A 23,330-nucleotide genomic window follows, 5' to 3' on the forward strand; every position below is an offset into this window, starting at 1 on the left:
CACTGTTCTATTTTGTTTACCTGTGTGATGTGCACTTTTACTATTGATTTGTGAGGTGAACAATGAATGCAGATACAGTTGTTCTGTGAATGAAAACCTTATTTTTTGCATTTTAGGCAAACTGATTCAGATACAGAGTGGGAGCCAAGCACCAGAGCCAGAGCAGCCACCTACTCCCAGTGTACAACATCACAAGCCAGTCTACATCTCTGGTGACAGTAAGACACCCATCAAGCTTTCTAGCTGTGCTTTGTAGCAGCCCGTGACTGTAACAGTGGCATGCTGAGAACAACATGTGGCTGTGAAACCTGTGGAATTGTAAACATGTAAACAGTTTGCTGTAAGTAGTTTGGGTATTTGTTTAGATAAAGGTGTTGTTTTTGACCATATCTCTTGTTCTGAGTCTTTTCTTTTGATGCACAATTTCAGTTTCAGTAGAATAATGAGCATTCAATGTGTTTTTGCTTCACTAACATTATTTCAATCATACTAATAGTGAATCTGAATATGGAATGAGGTTCCTCTAAGTGGCACCTTTCATTAGAGCTCTCATTGATGTCTGTATGTTGAAGCATTCCAGAGTTATGCACTTTGGTGCCAAAGTGTCCATTTGGAGACTCCAAATGGCACTTTTTGGAGAGCGCCTGGGAATACCTACAGAAAAACCTGTCCCAAATGGTCATTTCTTGTCCAATTACTATCTACTTTTAACTGGGAATAGGTAAGACTTCAGCCTGTGTCACTATATTGTCATCTAATCAACATCACCATGCTCCAGTTGTCAAGCAGCCTTTTTTTACAAAAAAAATTTAGGCGAGCTACAAAATCTTTTTATTTCTCTGTGTTTAGACTTCTCTCACTGTTAACCATTTGCAATTGCAGTAAATCACACAGCTAAAATAAAAATTTCAGAGTGTTACCTTCACAATGAGACCAAGCTTTTGCACATACTCCTAAGGGCTCACAAACAGCTTGTAGTTTAATTTGGGTATGCCTTTGACAGGCGTTTGTCAACTATTGAGGGTGGTGTAAAAGGGTTTTAATATATTGGACTAAGCTAGCTAAGTTGTCGAATTGAAGTTATTCGCCGATTTCGGATTGTAGCGCTTTTGCTACATTAGGCTTATTAGCTAATGGCTAATGTGTAATACCGTTTTTAGCTGCAATATGATCGAAATCCAGGCTGCTGTGCATATATGTCACATGTTTTGAAGTATATAAGTATATACCTGTACTTATCTTTAAATGCTTAAAGTGAGTGTAATTATCTTTATATGATTTTAAATTTGAGATTTAGCTGATTTAGTTCATTACCAATCAACACATTCCTGTTAGACACTTACGTTGTTCAGTGTTTGCCCTTTTTTGCGGTAGAAATGGATGAATCAACTTATGGAAAGCAACCAAGTGCATTTTGTACCCAGGTCCCACCAGTTGAAAGTGATGGCAGCCATTTCAGTGACAGTGATGATGGTGATGAAGATTACAAACCTACACCAGGTGATGAAACATGTCCCAAGCTGACCTACAGAAGGCAGAACAGGAAGCAGCTGACCAAGCAAGAGACATCCAGCACTGTGGATGCTCTCTGAAGCACCAGCTGACTTGATGACTACCTGACAGAGAGGAAGAGTTATGAGCAGCTGTGTTGGGATGGGTACATGAGGATGGTGAGGAAGAGGAGAACACATTTAAAAACCTTAAGACATAATCAGCATCATCTTACTCTCTGCTTTCTCTCCCCACCAGAGTCTTCACAGGCAGACCACCAGCACGAGGTATGTGGTCACTCTAGTGAGACAGGAAGATGAGTGGGACCAGCCCCATGTCGTCCTCTATTACAGCATCTTGTCAGACAAAGAGATGGAGAAGGTCGAAGAGCTGGACAAGCTCAGGGTGAGTCCCAGCATCAGCTCAGCTCATGTACTGCTGGAATAGTTATTTATCATTTTTATGAATTCATAAATATTCACTGTGAAGTGAGTCCATCAGGAGTGTTAACCTGCAAAGTAGAATAGTGACAGACGGTCACAGTAAAGTGGCTGTGTAGCAATCACAAGCAACAGGAGGTCCTACCATACTGCAACAACGCTGTCCAGGCAGCTGCTGTCAGCCCAGCAGCCACGAACAGCGTGATCCAGCACAGAGCCGGTCTGTCTGGATCAAATGGGGCAAAGCGTTGACCAGAACTGACCTTGTGTTTGCGATGCAGCAGTCTGGACATTTCTCCAGGATGGACTGGGTTTAGCTTTTGAAGGAGCTGCTGCTTCTTGAGGCCTCCATGATAATGAACAGGCCAAGTGATTGTGGCTGTGCCTGTCTTAAGTTGTCCCGAGTGTCAGGGAGGGATCTTACCCGTCATAGGGGAAGCAGTCTACCATACTCGCCTGCTGATCTAACCCAAACCTGTTGTCAGGAGATTGTGAGACGGAGGACACAAATGCAGACTAGTCGGAAGGCAAATCTCATTGTTTATTACAGGCTAGGTTCGGTACACAGAAGTTCAGTCCGCGAGGCAGAGCTATCCAAAAGGGCAAAGGCAAAAACCAGTGGTCAAAGTCCAAAGCAGTGATCGGTACACATGAGTTCAGTCCACGAGGCAGAGGTAACACAGAGGGCAAAGGCAAAAAACAGTAGTCAGATCCAAAACAGGTGATACACAGGAAAATCCAAAACTCACTGGGGAAAATCACAAGCGCGAAAAGGCTACTTGGACAGCTGTGTCGCTAGGATTACTCACAAGACGAACTGGCAACAAGGGGAAGGAAACACACAGGCTTTATACACAGGAGGGCGGGAAGACAATTGGACACAGGTGAAGCACATTAGGGTGGAGCAGGTAATCACAGGAGGGGGAAGGGAGCACACATGAGGAAGGGGAAGTAAACAGAACTGAAACACAAGGGGAAGATCAAGTTTCAAAATAAAACAGGAAGTGACTAGTAAAACTAAAACTAATACAAACAGAAAATGAACTACAAAATAAAAGGCCTGGCTGAAACCATGGCACCTGTTTCCATATTATATTTTACAGACAGCTGTGTCTCATGTTCCTGCACGTCATACAGAAACACAACAACACAGCATCACAGTGATTCATGCAGAGTTTATCCTGATGGGACTGCCATTTGTGCATCTTCACCTCGCTCAACCGACCACATTCGTATTATTACTTGATCAGAAGATGTTAATCTCATCCACTTACTTTTGTTCCCTGTCAAGTTGTCATTAAAGTAATTTCATATTTTAGTATGTTTTGTGTAAGATAATTTGTGCATCAATCTTTAACTGTGGTTCTGCAGTGCCCTTAATTCATGCATGTTTGTGCATCTCTTAGATCTAGCTTTGTGTTGTATATGTTGTCTGATTTCGCACAGACATAGCTGAAACTCAGACTGGGATTAAATATTTATTCTTATGTCAATGCTGTGGCATGGTAAAATTTGTTCAGCCACAGTGCCAGAAAAAGTCAAAAACTAAGAACAAGGTTTTACATATTACACAGATTACTGACACTATATTACAGTATATTGTATCTTTATACCGCAGTTTTATTTTATACTGTATCTTTTATTAGTTTGATCGTCGTTGCATGTCAAACATGTTTTGTTATCCTGTAATTCTAGATATAATATCCACAGAAACAAGCTTTGTGTCATATTTCCCACATAAGCTCAGTTCTGTTGCATATGTTGCTATGAAAATAACTTGTTGCAGCTTTAATGGGACCAAATTTAACAGAAGAGAATAATTCACCTGTATTTAATCCTTTACAGAACTGCTTTTCTATGAAATAAAGTCATTCAAAACAGTCATTTGTTCAGGTCGTATCTTTTCAGGGTCAAGCTTTTGGTTTGGCTGCACATGACCCCTACACCAGATCAGTGCCAAAAGTATGAATCTGAAAGAAATAGGACTGTTGCCTCACAGCAAGAAGGTTCCTGGTTCGATTCTAACTGGACTTTCTGTGTGGAGTGTGCACGTTCTCCCCAGGCCTGCATGGCTTTTCTCCGGTTGCTCCGGCTTCCAAGACGTGCTTGTGAGGTTAACTGGTCACTCTAAATTGCCTGTCAGTGTGAGTGTGAAATATTGTTGGTCTCTATTTTGCCCTGTGATGCACTGGTGACCTGTCCAGGGTGTACCCTGCCTCTCACCCATAGTTAGGTGGGATAGGCTCCAGCCCCTCCGTGACCCTGCACTGCAGGACAAAGCAGGTTCAGATAATGGATAGATGGAGCCAGCCCCTAGAGGCTGCAGGGTGAACTGCAATTTATAACACTTCCGTCTTGGAGGTGGAGACTTAAATGATGATCAATTTTGCATGTGGCTGGGATGATTATGAGGGAGAAGCAGCCTTTAAAGCTCTTTAGGCTACTCTGGTTTTACAGCATCACTCTGTGCCATGTACTTCTCCTGCTTGGTATAGCAGTAGATTGACACTGCAGGTCATGTTTACACTACACATTTAAAATGTGGCTACACTTTTGTGCCCAAACAGATTTATTTTGCCTTTGAGTCAAATTACACAATTAGTGTAATTATAACACTTTATAATGAAAGTGGCTGGAAAAAGTAAACACAAAGACATAAGAACAATGTAAATGAAAAATGCCTTTAATACCTTGACAGGCTTTAGGTTATCCAGCTAAAACCTTCAGATGGTCTGCAGCCAGCTATAAAAATGTGTAGCATAAATGATACAAAGTAACACATCAAGTTTCTTTGGGATGTTTTTTGTCTTGATTCCGCATTCAAGGAAGATCGCAGGTCTGCAGTTGCTTTTGTCTTGAACATGGACTTTGATAAAAAAAAATGGCTGATTTGATTTGAAAAAACAAAACTATAGGAAATGTAGGTTTAAAACTTAAGCTCGTTCAGCAAAATCAATCAGGATCCAAACAAATATGTAGGTTTTCATAACAAAAACTGCTTCAAGTATGAAACTTATTGCCTGCAGGTGACTGTATCTGGTAGCTCACTCATGTTTCAGGTATTTCAAACCCAAACCCGCCTTGGTCACACCCTGATCCGACTCCTCCGTCTGTGACATCCCCTTCTCACTGGCAGCTGCCTTTCTCTTACTGGATTACAGGGACATGAGGACTGCTATGTATAAACCACTCATCTCACACACACACAAATGCACATGCATACTAGAAATTGAGGTTCTTTGGGACCTCCCAGGGAAACTCCTTCCTGCCAAAGTGTCCGTAGCAGGCTGTCTTCTGGTAGATTGGTCTCTTAAGGTCTAGGTCTCTGCAGCACAATGAGGCATTGAAGTTTCAGGACAGTGTAACCTTTATATATTTAAACATTTACCCGATGGGCCCGCCGAAGGGCCGAAAACGTTCAGGCACTATTACTTCAAATTCTGATCAAATTCTGCCACGGTTGCGGCCATGTTTGTAGTCCAATGAGTCCAATGAAAGAGGACAAGCTACTGAATCGAATGGTACAAAAAAATCTAATGGACTACAATACCCAGCTGACGTAAAATCCCTGTGTAAAGACTAGACGCAACAACACTAACGCTAGCTAACTACGCGTATGTGTTTGTGGAGGTTGTAGTTGCTTTAGTGTGCTTCAGTGACTTTCGGTGAATTTCAGTGAGTTTCAGTAAGTGTCAGAGGGTTTTTTTAGGTTGTTAGCTAGCGTATCTCTTCATGATACCGTGACGAGAGGGGCATGGAGCAGAATTTCAACGGCAGGAATTTCCGGATTCGTTCGACCCCGTTGCTAGCAACGTTGAACGTTGGAAAAGATAGACCCAGTTTGAGTAAGTTTTGTACATTTATTTTGAAGTGTAAACTGTTTGTTGCTAATATCCGTGTTGATCGATAAAATGATTTATTATATATAGATATACGTGTACACAATATAGTATACAGCAGGGTGGTAATTGGGGTGAGAGAGGAGGATGCAGAGGATAGTGGTGATGATTGACTGTGGCAACCCCTAAGGGAACAGCTGAACAGAGGTGAAGAAGGATGATTCAATCCTATTCAATACTGTCTTTACATATTATTTACATAATATGTGTATTTCAATATGTATGCAATTACAGATAATAATAATTGTTATTATTTTCACAGCCAAGAGGGAAGAGAAGAGGAAAGTGAGGTTCCAGGCCCATCTGGGCTCAACACTGAGGCATCACCTCTCCTTGTTGTTATTTTTATTTTCTTTACCTAATATTTGGTTGGACTTTCATTAATGTACATTAGTTATTAGTTATTATAATAAAAACTACTCTATTTGGAGACAAAATCATACATTTTGATGTTTTTTTCTATTGATTTGACACTGTGCATAATGGTAGAAGTTGATGAAGTGCAAGGTAAATTCATACCCAAAAGCTCCAGTAGATGGCAATAGACTAGTGAAATGGATATAAATTGTATTTTCCAGCCAGTTTCCACTGGAAATGAGTAAGATAGCTATAGTAACCTATTTGGCAATGTGGTGCCAAATTGTGCCAAACTGAGTGTCCGCCTGGTGATATCCTTACTAAAACCTTTGTGAAGGCTTTGCTCTTTGTTCAAATTCTATCAAATTTGGTATATTTGTAGCCAAGGAATAGCTGAATGTGATCAATGGCATCTGTGTACATAGAATCATTGTTAGCATAATGTTTTCCTCTGTCAAATAGGAAAAAAACTCAGGCGAGGATAAAATTGTTACATTTCTCCTGTAGTTTTTTCTAATTTACTCAGGCATACTAATAGACACAATATTTTAAACACTGGAAATGCATTCTCTGAGGTCCCTAGATGTCCCTAGACACCAAGAACATGCATATGCACATTATTATTGTGGTGCATTTCCTCATTTTCTTCGGGAATGTCTTTTTAGGTGATTTTTTCTTTTAATATGGCCAGGGTTTAAAGGGTTAATAATAGTAATCCTGACCTGACAATGACTCCGGGTCTAAGATCAAAGTTTTTGTTGATGATCTGCAGCAGCTCCTTTTCAGTCAAGTGAGAGGAGCCATAAGTGAACAGAGAGATGGACAGAGGGTGGGACACTCCAATCGCGTATGCCACCTATAAAAACACACACAAGATGTTCCTAAAGACGAAGTTCAGGCTCAATTATACGTTAAAACACCAAAGAATACGTTACGAAAACAAACTAGACCGTTAGGTCACCTGCACCAGCACCCTCCTGCACAGTTTGGCCTTCACCAGAGACTTTGCCACCCAGCGGGCAGCGTAGGCAGCTGAACGGTCCACCTTGGTGTAGTCTTTTCCAGAGAAAGCTCCTCCACCGTGGGCCCCCCAGCCTCCATACGTGTCAACGATGATCTTCCTACCTGTTACTCCTGCGTCACCCTGTCAGAACATAATAAAGATCAGACAAACCATCAGATCATACACTAGCTTAGCTCAATTCTGGTCCTTTACCTGCGGTCCACCAATCACAAACCGCCCACTGGGCTGCAGGTGGTAGACGGTGTTCTCATCCAGGTACCTCGAAGGCACCACAGCCTTGATGACCTTCTCCTTAAGTATCCTTTTCTGCTCCTCCAGACTCACATACTCATCATGCTGCACAGAGATCACCACAGTGTGCACTCTCTTTGGGATCACAGCACCGTTTTCCTGGGCGTAGTGAACTGTCACCTGGATGAAAGGCAACATTTACAGTTTAAGTCACTTGTCCTGAGAGATCCTAGCTCATTCTTCTTTGGTGAAACTCTCATGCTCCTTTAAATGTGATGGTCTCCTGGCATGGACCCTGGTCTTTAGTCCATTTCACAGGTTTTCAGTCAGATTATGTCTTAAGAGCTTTGTGTCAGTCAGTAACATTTACATTTACTTTACTCTCCTAGAGGTAGTTTTTCATTCCTTTAAACAGGCTGCTTTGGCCGCGTCATTGATGTTCCTCTTGGTGTCCATGTCATAGATAATGGTCCTGGTAGAGTCTACTTTTTGGGGGACACCCTGCTCTGCTTGTGTGGAAGCCAGTTTGTTTGACACATAATCAACCAGTGTCTGGCGTTCCTTCAAACAGGCTGCTTTGGCCGCGTCATTGATGTTCCTCTTGGTGTCCATGTCATAGATAATGGTCCTGGTAGAGTCTACTTTTTGGGGGACACCCTGCTCTGCTTGTGTGGAAGCCAGTTTGTTTGACACATAATCAACCAGTGTCTGGCGTTCCTTCAAATAGGCTGCTTTGGCCGCGTCATTGATGTTTCTCTTGGTGTCCATGTCATAGATAATGGTCCTGGTAGAGTCTACTTTTTGGGGGACACCCTGCTCTGCTTGTGTGGAAGCCAGTTTGTTTGACACATAATCAACCAGTGTCTGGCGTTCCTTCAAACAGGCTGCTTTGGCGGCATCATTGATGTTCCTCTTGGTGTCCATGTCACAGATAATGGTCCTGGTAGAGTCTACTTTTTGGGGGACACCCTGCTCTGCTTGTGTGGAAGCCAGTTTGTTTGACACATAATCAACCAGTGTCTGGCGTTCCTTCAAATAGGCTGCTTTGGCTGCGTCATTGATGTTTCTCTTGGTGTCCATGTCACAGATAATGGTCCTGGTAGATTCTACCTTTTGGGGGACACCCTGCTCTGCTTGTGTGGAAGCCAGTTTGTTTGACACATAATCAACCAGTGTCTGGCGTTCCTTCAAACAGGCTGCTTTGGCCGCGTCATTGATGTTTCTCTTGGTGTCCATGTCATAGATAATGGTCCTGGTAGAGTCTACTTTTTGGGGGACACCCTGCTCTGCTTGTGTGGAAGCCAGTTTGTTTGACACATAATCAACCAGTGTCTGGCGTTCCTTCAAACAGGCTGCTTTGGCCGCGTCATTGATGTTCCTCTTGGTGTCCATGTCATAGATAATGGTCCTGGTAGAGTCTACTTTTTGTGGGACACCCTGCTCTGCTTGTGTGGAAGCCAGTTTGCTTGACACATAATCAACCAGTGTCTGGCGTTCCTTCAAATAGGCTGCTTTGGCCGCGTCATTGATGTTCCTCTTGGTATCCATGTCACAGATGATGGTCCTGGTAGATTTTTCCTGCTCGATGTTTCTTTTTCTTTTCAGTGCATTTGCAGTGCAGTGTGCTATGTTTTGTGTTTGGGTTTGATTTAGATACATTTTATATATATGGCACATCTGCTGTTCGAAGTGGCAGTTATAAACTTGGCTATGACATCATACACGGCATGTGATGTCATATCTGTATGATGTCATATACACATGGCTTTGATGTGTCACACACAATGATGCATATTCTACACGTACCCTCAATTGTGTTGAAAGCACTTTTCTGCCATCTATTGGTTATAGTACAGCTGGCGGCCAAAAAACGGAAGTGAATTCTCTGCCACTCGGATGCAATTTATTAAGTTGTGATAAAAATACATACAAATTGTAGCTGATGCGAGTGTTTTGTTTGTGTCTCCATGACAACGTCACACAGTGCCACAGTGTTGTTGTTTTTATGTTATATAGTTGGTTAATGGTCAGTTAACAACCAGAAACTGTGTCTGGGCCATGTGCAGGACTAGATGACGGCCCATCGTTCGAGTTTGAATGGGAGTGAAGTCTGCTAGGAAGAGATGAAGGGACAGAGTTGTGAACAGGTGAGAGCTGATGCCTCACTAGTTGTCTAGTTGATGGCCCATCGTTAAAGTTTGAGTAACATTATTATCCTCAAAGGAATGACCACTGTCTTTGAGGTGAAGGTTAAAGAAAGACAGATGCGCAAATTCCAGAGACTTAAGTCTCAGCAACTTTCTCATACAGAAACCACTAACTTGGCATGGAGAAAAGGGGATGACTTCAGCTGTGAAACTGGCTTCCAAGACAAGTGACAAACCTTTCAACAAAGAACTCACTCAGTCAGAAAAAGAGGTGCTGGCGAAAGGCCTCAGTTTTGCAGTAACACCTGAAGAGATTCCAGTGGTTGATCTCATCACTGCCACAGAGTCAGCCATCAAAAACAATAACCTGACGGGCACAGAAGCTGACCAACTAAGACTGAAAGTAACGGCAGCCCTCAACAATGCAAAACCACCCCCTTCCAAACCCACTTTTGAGCAAAAAAAATCTGTAACAAGCCTAAAAAGGGACAAAGACATTACTATCCTTCCAGCAGACAAAGGCAGATGCACAGTGGTATTAAACACAGAGGACTACTACTCCAAACTCATGGACCTCCTCAATGACACCTATGAGCCACTTAAGAGGGATCCAATTAATATAAGAAAAAACTGGTCAACTGTCTACAAACATTGGAAAAAGAAAAAGTAATTAACAGAAAGCTGTACTACCAGTTTTACCCTGGAGAATCCATTCCATGTATCTATGGACTTCCTAAGATACACAAAGATGGGGTTCCTCTTAGACCCATCGTAAGCAGCACTAATTCAGTTACATATAATGTGGCAAAACATCTAGCAGCACTCCTGTCTCCCTTGGTAGGCAACACACCACACCATGTACACAACTCCCAGGACTTTGCAGACAAAATTGAACAGATCAAAATGGACAGAGACAACACCATGGTCTCCTATGATGTAACTTCGCTTTTCACATGCATCCCCACTACAGATGCGAGGGAACCAGTGAGAGAACAGCTGGCCCAGGACAACACACTTGCAGACAGAACCCTCTTAACACCAGACCACATATGTGATCTGGGTCATTCTACAAATGGGTGCTATTTGCGTCCTCAACATTTGATGCAATGTAAAAGTTATAAAAATATATCAATCTACATGTTCTACAGTTTATATTTGTTAATTAAAGTCTTACAATATATGAATTAATGCTATTTCAAAACAATAAGATATAATTTTTAATAATTTTTTAATTTATAGTGGCATTTTTGCCATGTCCGCAATGGCCAACATAGAATTTGCATCCAACATTTCAACAAAAACAACAAAAATTTAAATCAAACATTTGTCATTTTCAGATTTAAATACATGTCCCTGATACTATAAATGATATAAATTCTTAATAAAAGCATTAGACTGCGGCTATCTTAACATCAAAAACTTTTGTGAGGCTCTCGGTCACTTTTCCCAATGCTTGCACAATGCAGGGTTCCATAGCGCTATAAGCTGCTGCAGAAACTTCGGATATAGCAGTAGCCTGTGGCCTATCTTCACTCCCTTGAGGTTCAACATTAATACCGAGCCCATCTTCACTCTTATCAGGTGCAGCATTAGCATTTAGCCACTCTTCGCTATCTTCCGGTGTAGCGTTAGCACTCAGCTCTTCTTCGCTCACGTCGTTGATCATGACCTTTCTCGACGGATTTCTTCTAGACCTAGGCATGCTCTTGATAAAATAACTATCCAGACTCATGTTAAAAGCACTTCAGCTCCCAAATGGTGTAGTTTGACCATAAGGAAAAATGATAAATGCAACTTATTTTACAAAACCTGCCAGAGCTTGCTCTGTAGCAGTGTTACCTCTAGGCACGAGCAGGCCGCCCGGCCAGGACGCACAAGGTGCAAACCACAGTGTAGCGGTCTATGTATACCATTCTGGGGTGGTCTTCACTGCTGGAGCAAGTGGATGCCGTGTTTCTCTTGGAGGTGCATGGTTCGCACTTTCTCCTTATTTTGCTGACAAGCTCTGAATCCAATTGTGAATACTTTTGACAAGTACAGTGGACACTGGAGGTCCTCAAACCTTTTATTACACACATTTTCCTGCCATCCTCTTTTAATCCTGTGGCATCAGGAAGCATGAGAGATGCAATACTCTGCAATACAGGCATGACTCTAAGGATTCAGGAAATGTGAAATTTACCCATATTATCTCATTCTGATGGGGTGATTTTCAGCCCTATATCAGGTGGACAGTTATTCTCACAAAGCAGACCAAACAGTAAGCAGACCAGATTCAGTAGGTTGTTGTATTGTTTAATCTGTATGAAGTACAGTAATTGCACTGGCAAGATTCTTGCAACACCACCTCTGCACTAAAGCAGGGTGAACTTATCCTGTTACAATAGACTCATTTACCAACTTAACAATATAAATGTTATATTTTAAGCATTTTAAATGTAGTTCAATATATGTATGTACAATATAACTGAATTCAGCCCAGGAGTAGTTTATTCTGTGCTGGGCTAGGCCAAACCTAGAAAATAAGCCCTAGCAACAAGCCAACCTCGAAAGGCAGGGGCACAAGCACAGGTTTAAATTGTGATAGTTGACAGTTGTTGATGAAGATTCTCAGTCATCCAGGTTATAATATGTAGAGAAGATTGAAGCAAGGCATCTGGACTTTTAGTTTTCTTGAAAACGTTTCGCTGCTCATCCAAGCAGCTTCATCAGTTCTGTTTGGTGGGGAAACATGGTTTATATGTGGTTGCAGACCTCAGTGGGTGGGTCTGGGTAAAACTTACAAACAATAGCACTAAATGTTTCCATACTTACCTGTGTTGGTCTGGCTGACTGTGACAGGTGTGTCTAACGACTGGCTAACGACTATGAGACTGCTGGAGGGGGAGAGGTTGACAACCCTTTGTTCTTGCTGTTAGTATGTGATTTGGAGTGAAACTTCCTGGGAATGGATGGAAGCTGCATTGCATGTGGTAGAAAGATGATGTCTGAGGCCACCATCTCTGTTAAGGGAAGGGTTTTCCAGCTTAACATAGATGGCTTCCTTGTCTCCTCTTTCAAACCACCTTTCCTCTCTGTCTAGGATGTGAACATTGTCCTCAAAGGAGTGTCCTTTCTGTTTGATGTAGGGGTGAACTTGAGCTTGAATGAAAGCCCAGTGTCCCCTTTAAAATGTACCAAACTTAATAGGAATGAATTTATTTAACGAGGGAAGGTAACTTTAACAGCTGATAACAATAATTTAGCTGTGACTTCAGAAGGGTTATCATACCAAAATGTTGACTACAGACTTGTATCTTTTCAAAAAGTACAAGCAACCTTTGCCACCTTGAGTGGTACCAAAATCTCATCTGGACTATTACTGGACTATTATTATGGACTATTACTACAACTTTTACATATCATTAAACAGATCAAATCAATTTTGTCACATACTTGTATTGAGAGAGCAGCAGCCATTCGTCCATGGAGCTACATAACTTTTTGTAAACCTTTTTTGTTTGTTATGTTTACTGTAGCTATACCTGCTAGTATTAAATTTGTCTCTAGTGTCTCTAATCATACTTGAAGTTAAAAATAAAAGAAATAAAGAATGTTTTAAATGTATATTTATTTATTTATAAATGTATTTATTTTTACTTCATCACTACTCATTCCGAGTGGTGATGGAGTCCACTTTAAGTAGTACTACCTGTTACACTCATTCACCACGCATTTAGAGTGGTGATGGAGTCCACCTTAAACTAGCACTACCTATTACACTCATTCACCACGCATTCAGAGTGGTGATGGAGTCCACCTTAAAGTAGCACTGCCTATTACACTCATTCACCACGCATTCAGAGTGGTGATGGAGTCCACCTTAAACCCTGTTCTGCTAGTAGGGTAGCCAGTTTGTTTGACACGTGCTCAGTAAGAGTCTGGTGTACTTGTGTACCAGCAGCTGCAGTCTCGTCAAGGATCTTACTGTTGGTGTCTATCTCAGAGACAATGGCCGAGTAAGATTCTTCCTAGTGGGAGACACCCTGCTCTGCTTGTGTGGAAGCCAGTTTGTTTGACACATAATCAATCAGTTTCTGGCGTTCCTTCAAACAGGCTGCTTTGGCTGCATCATTGATGTTCCTCTTGGTGTCCATGTCACAGATAATGGTCCTGGTAGAGTCTACTTTTTGGGGGACACCCTGCTCTGCTTGTGTGGAAGCCAGTTTGTTTGACACATAATCAATCAGTTTCTGGCGTTCCTTCAAACAGGCTGCTTTGGCTGCATCATTGATGTTCCTCTTGGTGTCCATGTCACAGATAATGGTCCTGGTAGATTCTACCTTTTGGGGGACACCCTGCTCTGCTTGTGTGGAAGCCAGTTTGTTTGACACATAATCAACCAGTGTCTGGCGTTCCTTCAAATAGGCTGCTTTGGCCGCGTCATTGATGTTCCTCTTGGTGTCCATGTCATAGATAATGGTCCTGGTAGAGTCTACTTTTTGGGGGACACCCTGCTCTGCTTGTGTGGAAGCCAGTTTGTTTGACACAAAATCAACCAGTGTCTGGCGTTCCTTCAAACAGGCTGCTTTGGCCGCGTCATTGATGTTCCTCTTGGTGTCCATGTCATAGATAATGGTCCTGGTAGAGTCTACTTTTTGTGGGACACCCTGCTCTGCTTGTGTGGAAGCCAGTTTGCTTGACACATAATCAACCAGTGTCTGGCGTTCCTTCAAATAGGCTGCTTTGGCCGCGTCATTGATGTTCCTCTTGGTATCCATGTCACAGATGATGGTCCTGGTAGATTTTTCCTGCTCGATGTTTCTTTTTCTTTTCAGTGCATTTGCAGTGCAGTGTGCTATGTTTTGTGTTTGGGTTTGATTTAGATACATTTTATATATATGGCACATCTGCTGTTCGAAGTGGCAGTTATAAACTTGGCTATGACATCATACACGGCATGTGATGTCATATCTGTATGATGTCATATACACATGGCTTTGATGTGTCACACACAATGATGCATATTCTACACGTACCCTCAATTGTGTTGAAAGCACTTTTCTGCCATCTATTGGTTATAGTACAGCTGGCGGCCAAAAAACGGAAGTGAATTCTCTGCCACTCGGATGCAATTTATTAAGTTGTGATAAAAATACATACCAATTGTAGCTGATGCGAGTGTTTTGTTTGTGTCTCCATGACAACGTCACACAGTGCCACAGTGTTGTTGTTTTTATGTTATATAGTTGGTTAATGGTCAGTTAACAACCAGAAACTGTGTCTGGGCCATGTGCAGGACTAGATGACGGCCCATCGTTCGAGTTTGAATGGGAGTGAAGTCTGCTAGGAAGAGATGAAGGGACAGAGTTGTGAACAGGTGAGAGCTGATGCCTCACTAGTTGTCTAGTTGATGGCCCATCGTTAAAGTTTGAGTAACATTATTATCCTCAAAGGAATGACCACTGTCTTTGAGGTGAAGGTTAAAGAAAGACAGATGCGCAAATTCCAGAGACTTAAGTCTCAGCAACTTTCTCATACAGAAACCACTAACTTGGCATGGAGAAAAGGGGATGACTTCAGCTGTGAAACTGGCTTCCAAGACAAGTGACAAACCTTTCAACAAAGAACTCACTCAGTCAGAAAAAGAGGTGCTGGCGAAAGGCCTCAGTTTTGCAGTAACACCTGAAGAGATTCCAGTGGTTGATCTCATCACTGCCACAGAGTCAGCCATCAAAAACAATAACCTGACGGGCACAGAAGCTGACCAACTAAGACTGAAAGTAACGGCAGCCCTCAACAATGCAAAACCACCCCCTTCCAAACCCACTTTTGAGCAAAAAAAATCTGTAACAAGCCTAAAAAGGGACAAAGACATTACTATCCTTCCAGCAGACAAAGGCAGATGCACAGTGGTATTAAACACAGAGGACTACTACTCCAAACTCATGGACCTCCTCAATGACACCTATGAGCCACTTAAGAGGGATCCAATTAATATAAGAAAAAACTGGTCAACTGTCTACAAACATTGGAAAAAGAAAAAGTAATTAACAGAAAGCTGTACTACCAGTTTTACCCTGGAGAATCCATTCCATGTATCTATGGACTTCCTAAGATACACAAAGATGGGGTTCCTCTTAGACCCATCGTAAGCAGCACTAATTCAGTTACATATAATGTGGCAAAACATCTAGCAGCACTCCTGTCTCCCTTAGTAGGCAACACACCACACCATGCACACAACTCCCAGGACTTTGCAGACAAAATTGAACAGATCAAAATGGACAGAGACAACACCATGGTCTCCTATGATGTAACTTCGCTTTTCACATGCATCCCCACTACAGATGCGAGGGAACCAGTGAGAGAACAGCTGGCCCAGGACAACACACTTGCAGACAGAACCCTCTTAACACCAGACCACATGTGATCTGGGTCATTCTACAAATGGGTGCTATTTGCGTCCTCAACATTTGATGCAATGTAAAAGTTATAAAAATATATCAATCTACATGTTCTACAGTTTATATTTGTTAATTAAAGTCTTACAATATATGAATTAATGCTATTTCAAAACAATAAGATATAATTTTTAATAATTTATTAATTTATAGTGGCATTTTTGCCATGTCCGCAATGGCCAACATAGAATTTGCATCCAACATTTCAACAAAAACAACAAAAATTGAAATCAAACATTTGTCATTTTCAGATTTAAATACATGTCCCTGATACTATAAATGATATAAATTCTTAATAAAAGCATTAATTTTATAAAAACTGTTAAGATTTTTGTGCGTCCCTCAGTTTGTCTTACCACCCTGTCACTCATTCCCTGTCTTTCTATAAAAAATGTACTGTTCCTTTAAATGACATTAAAAAAGAGGTGACATCACTTAAGCCTTTGGACCAGCGAAATTCAAAAGCAGGCAAGTTCCCATCTCATTTTTTGTTGATTATTTGTTGCTTTTGTATTTTAGACGGGGTCCGTCAAGCTTAACCTCACCACCCCGTCATGTGGAATTGATAGGGAAAACAGTATTTTATCACTTTTTTTCCAGTATTAGTGAAAAGAAGATCATATTTCAAGTTGAAAAGTATATATATGCTAAGTTAGCTAGCTGACCACATGGTGAACTGCAGCCATTTTAGGTTGAAATTTACCACCCTGTCATATACCACCCTGTCACATTTTTTACTGTGACAGGGTGGTATTACATGCAATCTAAACTGGAAAACTGGTTAATTGGAGCCCACAACATGTAGGCTAATATAGAAAAATGCCTGCCATGAATAGGAAAGATCAATGGCATATATTATTAGTATTTTTAATGTAAGATAATCACTTTTCTTAACTCTGTTTTGTTCTCTCACTCATCCATTCACTCACTAGCTTTTCACAAACTCACTCAATCAACAACACCAATTCATCAGTTCATTTTATTGTCTCACTCATTCACTCACTGAGTCTTTCACTCATACATTTAGTCAGTCAGTCACTCCCTCACCCAATACCTGAATCTCTCAATAACTCACTACAGAATAATGATAATAATAAAATATTTGCAGATAGAGATGTCTCCATCATGGCATCAAATTTTTATTCTTGCTATTTTATCAATTACCATAATTTTTTTTTATCAGAGTTTCAGACACTATTCATAAGTTTTGCAATACATTTTTCAATTTTAAATGGCCTACATTTCTCTGTTTTTAATTGTTTAATTTAATTATTAAGAAATCCACCCCGTCACATGAGTTGCCCCCCCGTTACGTGTGTTACCACTCCATCACAGTGTAATTTTCTTTAAAAAAATGTGAAAGGAGAGTGAAATGCTCTATAAATGAATTTGTCATAATGCTCTCACTTCTTGGACTGTTCAAATAAATGCAACGTTCATTTGATAATATATAGCTAAATAGTGTTTTTTGTTTAGAAACTGAAGCTCTGGTCATGTCAAAATCATATTTCAAGACTAAAACTAAAAAAATGAATAAATAATAATTAAATAACAAGACTAAACTTATTAGTATCCTAAAAAAAGGACAGTTTGCTCATAAGAAAGCATTTGATTTAAAACAACTATTTAATGTATTACAAGTCAAATTGTACACAAATTGTCTGTGACAGGGTGGTGCAAGAATGAACCCCAGGTCTGAATTAAAAGGATAATATTAATAAGGATTATATGCCTGAGGTGGGAAAACACATTTTTCTGAAGGTTTAACATGTCTTTTATAAAGAGGATTTCTAAAAAAAACTCTTAGCCTTGATGAAAATTTTACAAATTGCAAAATGGAAATGGCACCTGTTTCGTAGAATGACTCATCTACTGGACATCTGCCTAAACACCACATATTTCAAATGAAAAATTCTACAGACAAAAACATGGCTGTGCCATGGGGTCACCTGTATCCCAAATTGTGGCCAACCTTTACATGGAAGTGGTGGAGGCTAGAGCTCTAGCTTCCTTCCCAGGAACAGCTCCATCCCACTGATTCAGATTTGTGGATGACACATGGGTGAAGATCTGAACTAGTGTAGTGGAGCACTTCACCAAACACATAAATGCAGTGGACAAAAACATCCAATTCACTCGGGAGGATGTCAAATACAACAGTCTGGCATTTCTTGACTGCCTTGTTCACACTGAAGCAGACAGGGGCTGAAGCAGCATTGAGGTCTACAGGAAACCAACCCACACAGACCAATATCTAATTTTTGACTCACACCACCCACTGGAGCATAAGCTGGGGGTCATCAGGACCCTACAACACCGGGCACAAACAATACCTACAAATACAGAAGGTAGAACTAAGGAGCAAAAACAAGTAAACACAGCGCTCAGAACTTGTGGCTACCCAAACTGGGCCAGGAGAGCCACCTCCTCAGGACAAGACTCAGCAGTTCACCTTCACCTCAAAGACAGTGGTCATTTCTTTGAGGATAATGTCCAAATCCTAGACAGGGAGGACAGATGATATGAAAGAGGAGTCACATCTATGTGAAATTGGAAAAACCCTCTCTAAACAGAGGAGGAGGGCTGAGGCATCAGCTCTCACCTGTTTACAACTCTGTCCTTTCATCCCTTTCTAGCAGACTTCACTCCATCAACTAGTCCTGCACATGGCCCAGACACAAGTTTCTGGTCGTTAACTGACAATTAACCAACTATAGGGATCTTAGTCATGTGAGCTCCTGCAAGATCCACCCACAGAACACATAAAACTCAGATTCCCAACCACAATAGTAGCAGGACTGAAGAAGCCACTTGGGGGAGTGGCGAAACATCTTCAAAAAACAATCCTTGAGTCCAGTTGCCTCGATTTAAACTCTTGGAAATGTAGTTATATGTTTGCTCTTTACCTTATGAGATTGTTGGATTAAGTTTGTAAAAATGACTTGCAAATTAATAATAAGGTTAGGTTTATGTGAGCCACGTGACCCGGAAGCGGTGAGCGGAAGATGACGGGAGAGAAGAGAAGAGACGGACTACAGAGAGACGGAGGACTTTATGCTCATCAAAAGAAAACTTTATCTACCTCTGGTTATATGTGGCGCACACAGTAAAGAGAAAGTCTTTGTCCATTCTGTGTTAATGTTGATATAGTAACTGAACCGTTTTTTTTTAGTTTTCACGGTGTTCCAAATCTTCAGGGAGAAATAAACGTGATTGTGAACCAGTATGGAGCGTAGACCTTTTTGAATCCAGGGCAAATACACCAATTTATTGGTTTCTTACACTGTTAATATATTGGACTAAGCTAGCTAAGTTGTCGAATTGAAGTTATTCGCCGATTTCGGATTGTAGCGCTTTTGCTACATTAGGCTTATTAGCTAATGGCTAATGTGTAATACCGTTTTTAGCTGCAATATGATCGAAATCCAGGCTGCTGTGCATATATGTCACATGTTTTGAAGTATATAAGTATATACCTGTACTTATCTTTAAATGCTTAAAGTGAGTGTAATTATCTTTATATGATTTTAAATTTGAGATTTAGCTGATTTAGTTCATTACCAATCAACACATTCCTGTTAGACACTTACGTTGTTCAGTGTTTGCCCTTTTTTGCGGTAGAAATGGATGAATCAACTTATGGAAAGCAACCAAGTGCATTTTGTACCCAGGTCCCACCAGTTGAAAGTGATGGCAGCCATTTCAGTGACAGTGATGATGGTGATGAAGATTACAAACCTACACCAGGTGATGAAACATGTCCCAAGCTGACCTACAGAAGGCAGAACAGGAAGCAGCTGACCAAGCAAGAGACATCCAGCACTGTGGATGCTCTCTGAAGCACCAGCTGACTTGATGACTACCTGACAGAGAGGAAGAGTTATGAGCAGCTGTGTTGGGATGGGTACATGAGGATGGTGAGGAAGAGGAGAACACATTTAAAAAGACATAATCAGCATCATCTTACTCTCTGCTTTCTCTCCCCACCAGAGTCTTCACAGGCAGACCACCAGCACGAGGTATGTGGTCACTCTAGTGAGACAGGAAGATGAGTGGGACCAGCCCCATGTCGTCCTCTATTACAGCATCTTGTCAGACAAAGAGATGGAGAAGGTCGAAGAGCTGGACAAGCTCAGGGTGAGTCCCAGCATCAGCTCAGCTCATGTACTGCTGGAATAGTTATTTATCATTTTTATGAATTCATAAATATTCACTGTGAAGTGAGTCCATCAGGAGTGTTAACCTGCAAAGTAGAATAGTGACAGACGGTCACAGTAAAGTGGCTGTGTAGCAATCACAAGCAACAGGAGGTCCTACCATACTGCAACAACGCTGTCCAGGCAGCTGCTGTCAGCCCAGCAGCCACGAACAGCGTGATCCAGCACAGAGCCGGTCTGTCTGGATCAAATGGGGCAAAGCGTTGACCAGAACTGACCTTGTGTTTGCGATGCAGCAGTCTGGACATTTCTCCAGGATGGACTGGGTTTAGCTTTTGAAGGAGCTGCTGCTTCTTGAGGCCTCCATGATAATGAACAGGCCAAGTGATTGTGGCTGTGCCTGTCTTAAGTTGTCCCGAGTGTCAGGGAGGGATCTTACCCGTCATAGGGGAAGCAGTCTACCATACTCGCCTGCTGATCTAACCCAAACCTGTTGTCAGGAGATTGTGAGACGGAGGACACAAATGCAGACTAGTCGGAAGGCAAATCTCATTGTTTATTACAGGCTAGGTTCGGTACACAGAAGTTCAGTCCGCGAGGCAGAGCTATCCAAAAGGGCAAAGGCAAAAACCAGTGGTCAAAGTCCAAAGCAGTGATCGGTACACAGGAGTTCAGTCCGCGAGGCAGAGGTAACACAGAGGGCAAAGGCAAAAAACAGTAGTCAGATCCAAAACAGGTGATACACAGGAAAATCCAAAACTCACTGGGGAAAATCACAAGCGCGAAAAGGCTACTTGGACAGCTGTGTCGCTAGGATTACTCACAAGACGAACTGGCAACAAGGGGAAGGAAACACACAGGCTTTATACACAGGAGGGCGGGAAGACAATTGGACACAGGTGAAGCACATTAGGGCGGAGCAGGTAATCACAGGAGGGGGAAGGGAGCACACATGAGGAAGGGGAAGTAAACAGAACTGAAACACAAGGGGAAGATCAAGTTTCAAAATAAAACAGGAAGTGACTAGTAAAACTAAAACTAATACAAACAGAAAATGAACTACAAAATAAAAGGCCTGGCTGAAACCATGGCACCTGTTTCCATATTATATTTTACAGACAGCTGTGTCTCATGTTCCTGCACGTCATACAGAAACACAACAACACAGCATCACAGTGATTCATGCAGAGTTTATCCTGATGGGACTGCCATTTGTGCATCTTCACCTCGCTCAACCGACCACATTCGTATTATTACTTGATCAGAAGATGTTAATCTCATCCACTTACTTTTGTTCCCTGTCAAGTTGTCATTAAAGTAATTTCATATTTTAGTATGTTTTGTGTAAAAAATAAGATAATTTGTGCATCAATCTTTAACTGTGGTTCTGCAGTGCCCTTAATTCATGCATGTTTGTGCATCTCTTAGATCTAGCTTTGTGTTGTATATGTTGTCTGATTTCGCACAGACATAGCTGAAACTCAGACTGGGATTAAATATTTATTCTTATGTCAATGCTGTGGCATGGTAAAATTTGTTCAGCCACAGTGCCAGAAAAAGTCAAAAACTAAGAACAAGGTTTTACATATTACACAGATTACTGACACTATATTACAGTATATTGTATCTTTATACCGCAGTTTTATTTTATACTGTATCTTTTATTAGTTTGATTGTCGTTGCATGTCAAACATGTTTTGTTATCCTGTAATTCTAGATATAATATCCACAGAAACAAGCTTTGTGTCATATTTCCCACATAAGCTCAGTTCTGTTGCATATGTTGCTATGAAAATAACTTGTTGTAGCTTTAATGGGACCAAATTTAACAGAAGAGAATAATTCACCTGTATTTAATCCTTTACAGAACTGCTTTTCTATGAAATAAAGTCATTCAAAACAGTCATTTGTTCAGGTCGTATCTTTTCAGGGTCAAGCTTTTGGTTTGGCTGCACATGACCCCTACACCAGATCAGTGCCAAAAGTATGAATCTGAAAGAAATAGGACTGTTGCCTCACAGCAAGAAGGTTCCTGGTTCGATTCTAACTGGACTTTCTGTGTGGAGTGTGCACGTTCTCCCCAGGCCTGCATGGCTTTTCTCCGGTTGCTCCAGCTTCCGAGACGTGCTTGTGAGGTTAACTGGTCACTCTAAATTGCCTGTCAGTGTGAGTGTGAATAATTGTTGGTCTCTATTTTGCCCTGTGATGGACTGGTGACCTGTCCAGGGTGTACCCTGCCTCTCACCCATAGTTAGGTGGGATAGGCTCCAGCCCCTCCGTGACCCTGCACTGCAGGACAAAGCAGGTTCAGATAATGGATAGATGGAGCCAGCCCCTAGAGGCTGCAGGGTGAACTGCAATTTATAACACTTCCGTCTTGGAGGTGGAGACTTAAATGATGATCAATTTTGCATGTGGCTGGGATGATTATGAGGAAGAAGCAGCCTTTAAAGCTCTTTAGGCTACTCTGGTTTTACAGCATCACTCTGTGCCATGTACTTCTCCTGCTTGGTATAGCAGTAGATTGACACTGCAGGTCATGTTTACACTACACATTTAAAATGTGGCTACACTTTTGTGCCCAAACAGATTTATTTTGCCTTTGAGTCAAATTACACAATTAGTGTAATTATAACACTTTATAATGAAAGTGGCTGGAAAAAGTAAACACAAAGACATAAGAACAATGTAAATGAAAAATGCCTTTAATACCTTGACAGGCTTTAGGTTATCCAGCTAAAACCTTCAGATGGTCTGCAGCCAGCTATAAAAATGTGTAGCATAAATGATACAAAGTAACACATCAAGTTTCTTTGGGATGTTTTTTGTCTTGATTCCGCATTCAAGGAAGATCGCAGGTCTGCAGTTGCTTTTGTCTTGAACATGGACTTTGATAAAAAAAAATGGCTGATTTGATTTGAAAAAACAAAACTATAGGAAATGTAGGTTTAAAACTTAAGCTCGTTCAGCAAAATCAATCAGAATCCAAACAAATATGTAGGTTTTCATAACAAAAACTGCTTCAAGTATGAAACTTATTGCCTGCAGGTGACTGTATCTGGTAGCTCACTCATGTTTCAGGTATTTCAAACCCAAACCCGCCTTGGTCACACCCTGATCCGACTCCTCCGTCTGTGACAT

At 41.3% G+C, this 23,330-nt stretch overlaps 2 long non-coding RNA genes across 2 annotated transcripts; both read left to right on the top strand.

Moving 5' to 3' along the window:
* Nucleotides 1–1,405: 1,405 nt before the first annotated feature.
* Nucleotides 1,406–3,157, top strand: LOC114452412 (uncharacterized). The gene is made up of 3 exons (XR_003672259.1): nucleotides 1,406–1,670; nucleotides 1,750–1,896; nucleotides 3,035–3,157. It is a non-coding gene; the product is annotated as an uncharacterized LOC114452412 (long non-coding RNA).
* Nucleotides 3,158–19,684: 16,527 nt separating this feature from the next.
* LOC114452439 (uncharacterized) lies at nucleotides 19,685–21,430 on the top strand. The gene is made up of 3 exons (XR_003672261.1): nucleotides 19,685–19,949; nucleotides 20,023–20,169; nucleotides 21,308–21,430. It is a non-coding gene; the product is annotated as an uncharacterized LOC114452439 (long non-coding RNA).
* Nucleotides 21,431–23,330: the final 1,900 nt, after the last annotated feature.

Source organism: Parambassis ranga, chromosome 19 (assembly GCF_900634625.1).
Source record: "Parambassis ranga chromosome 19, fParRan2.1, whole genome shotgun sequence".
Classification (NCBI taxonomy): Eukaryota; Metazoa; Chordata; class Actinopteri; family Ambassidae; genus Parambassis; species Parambassis ranga.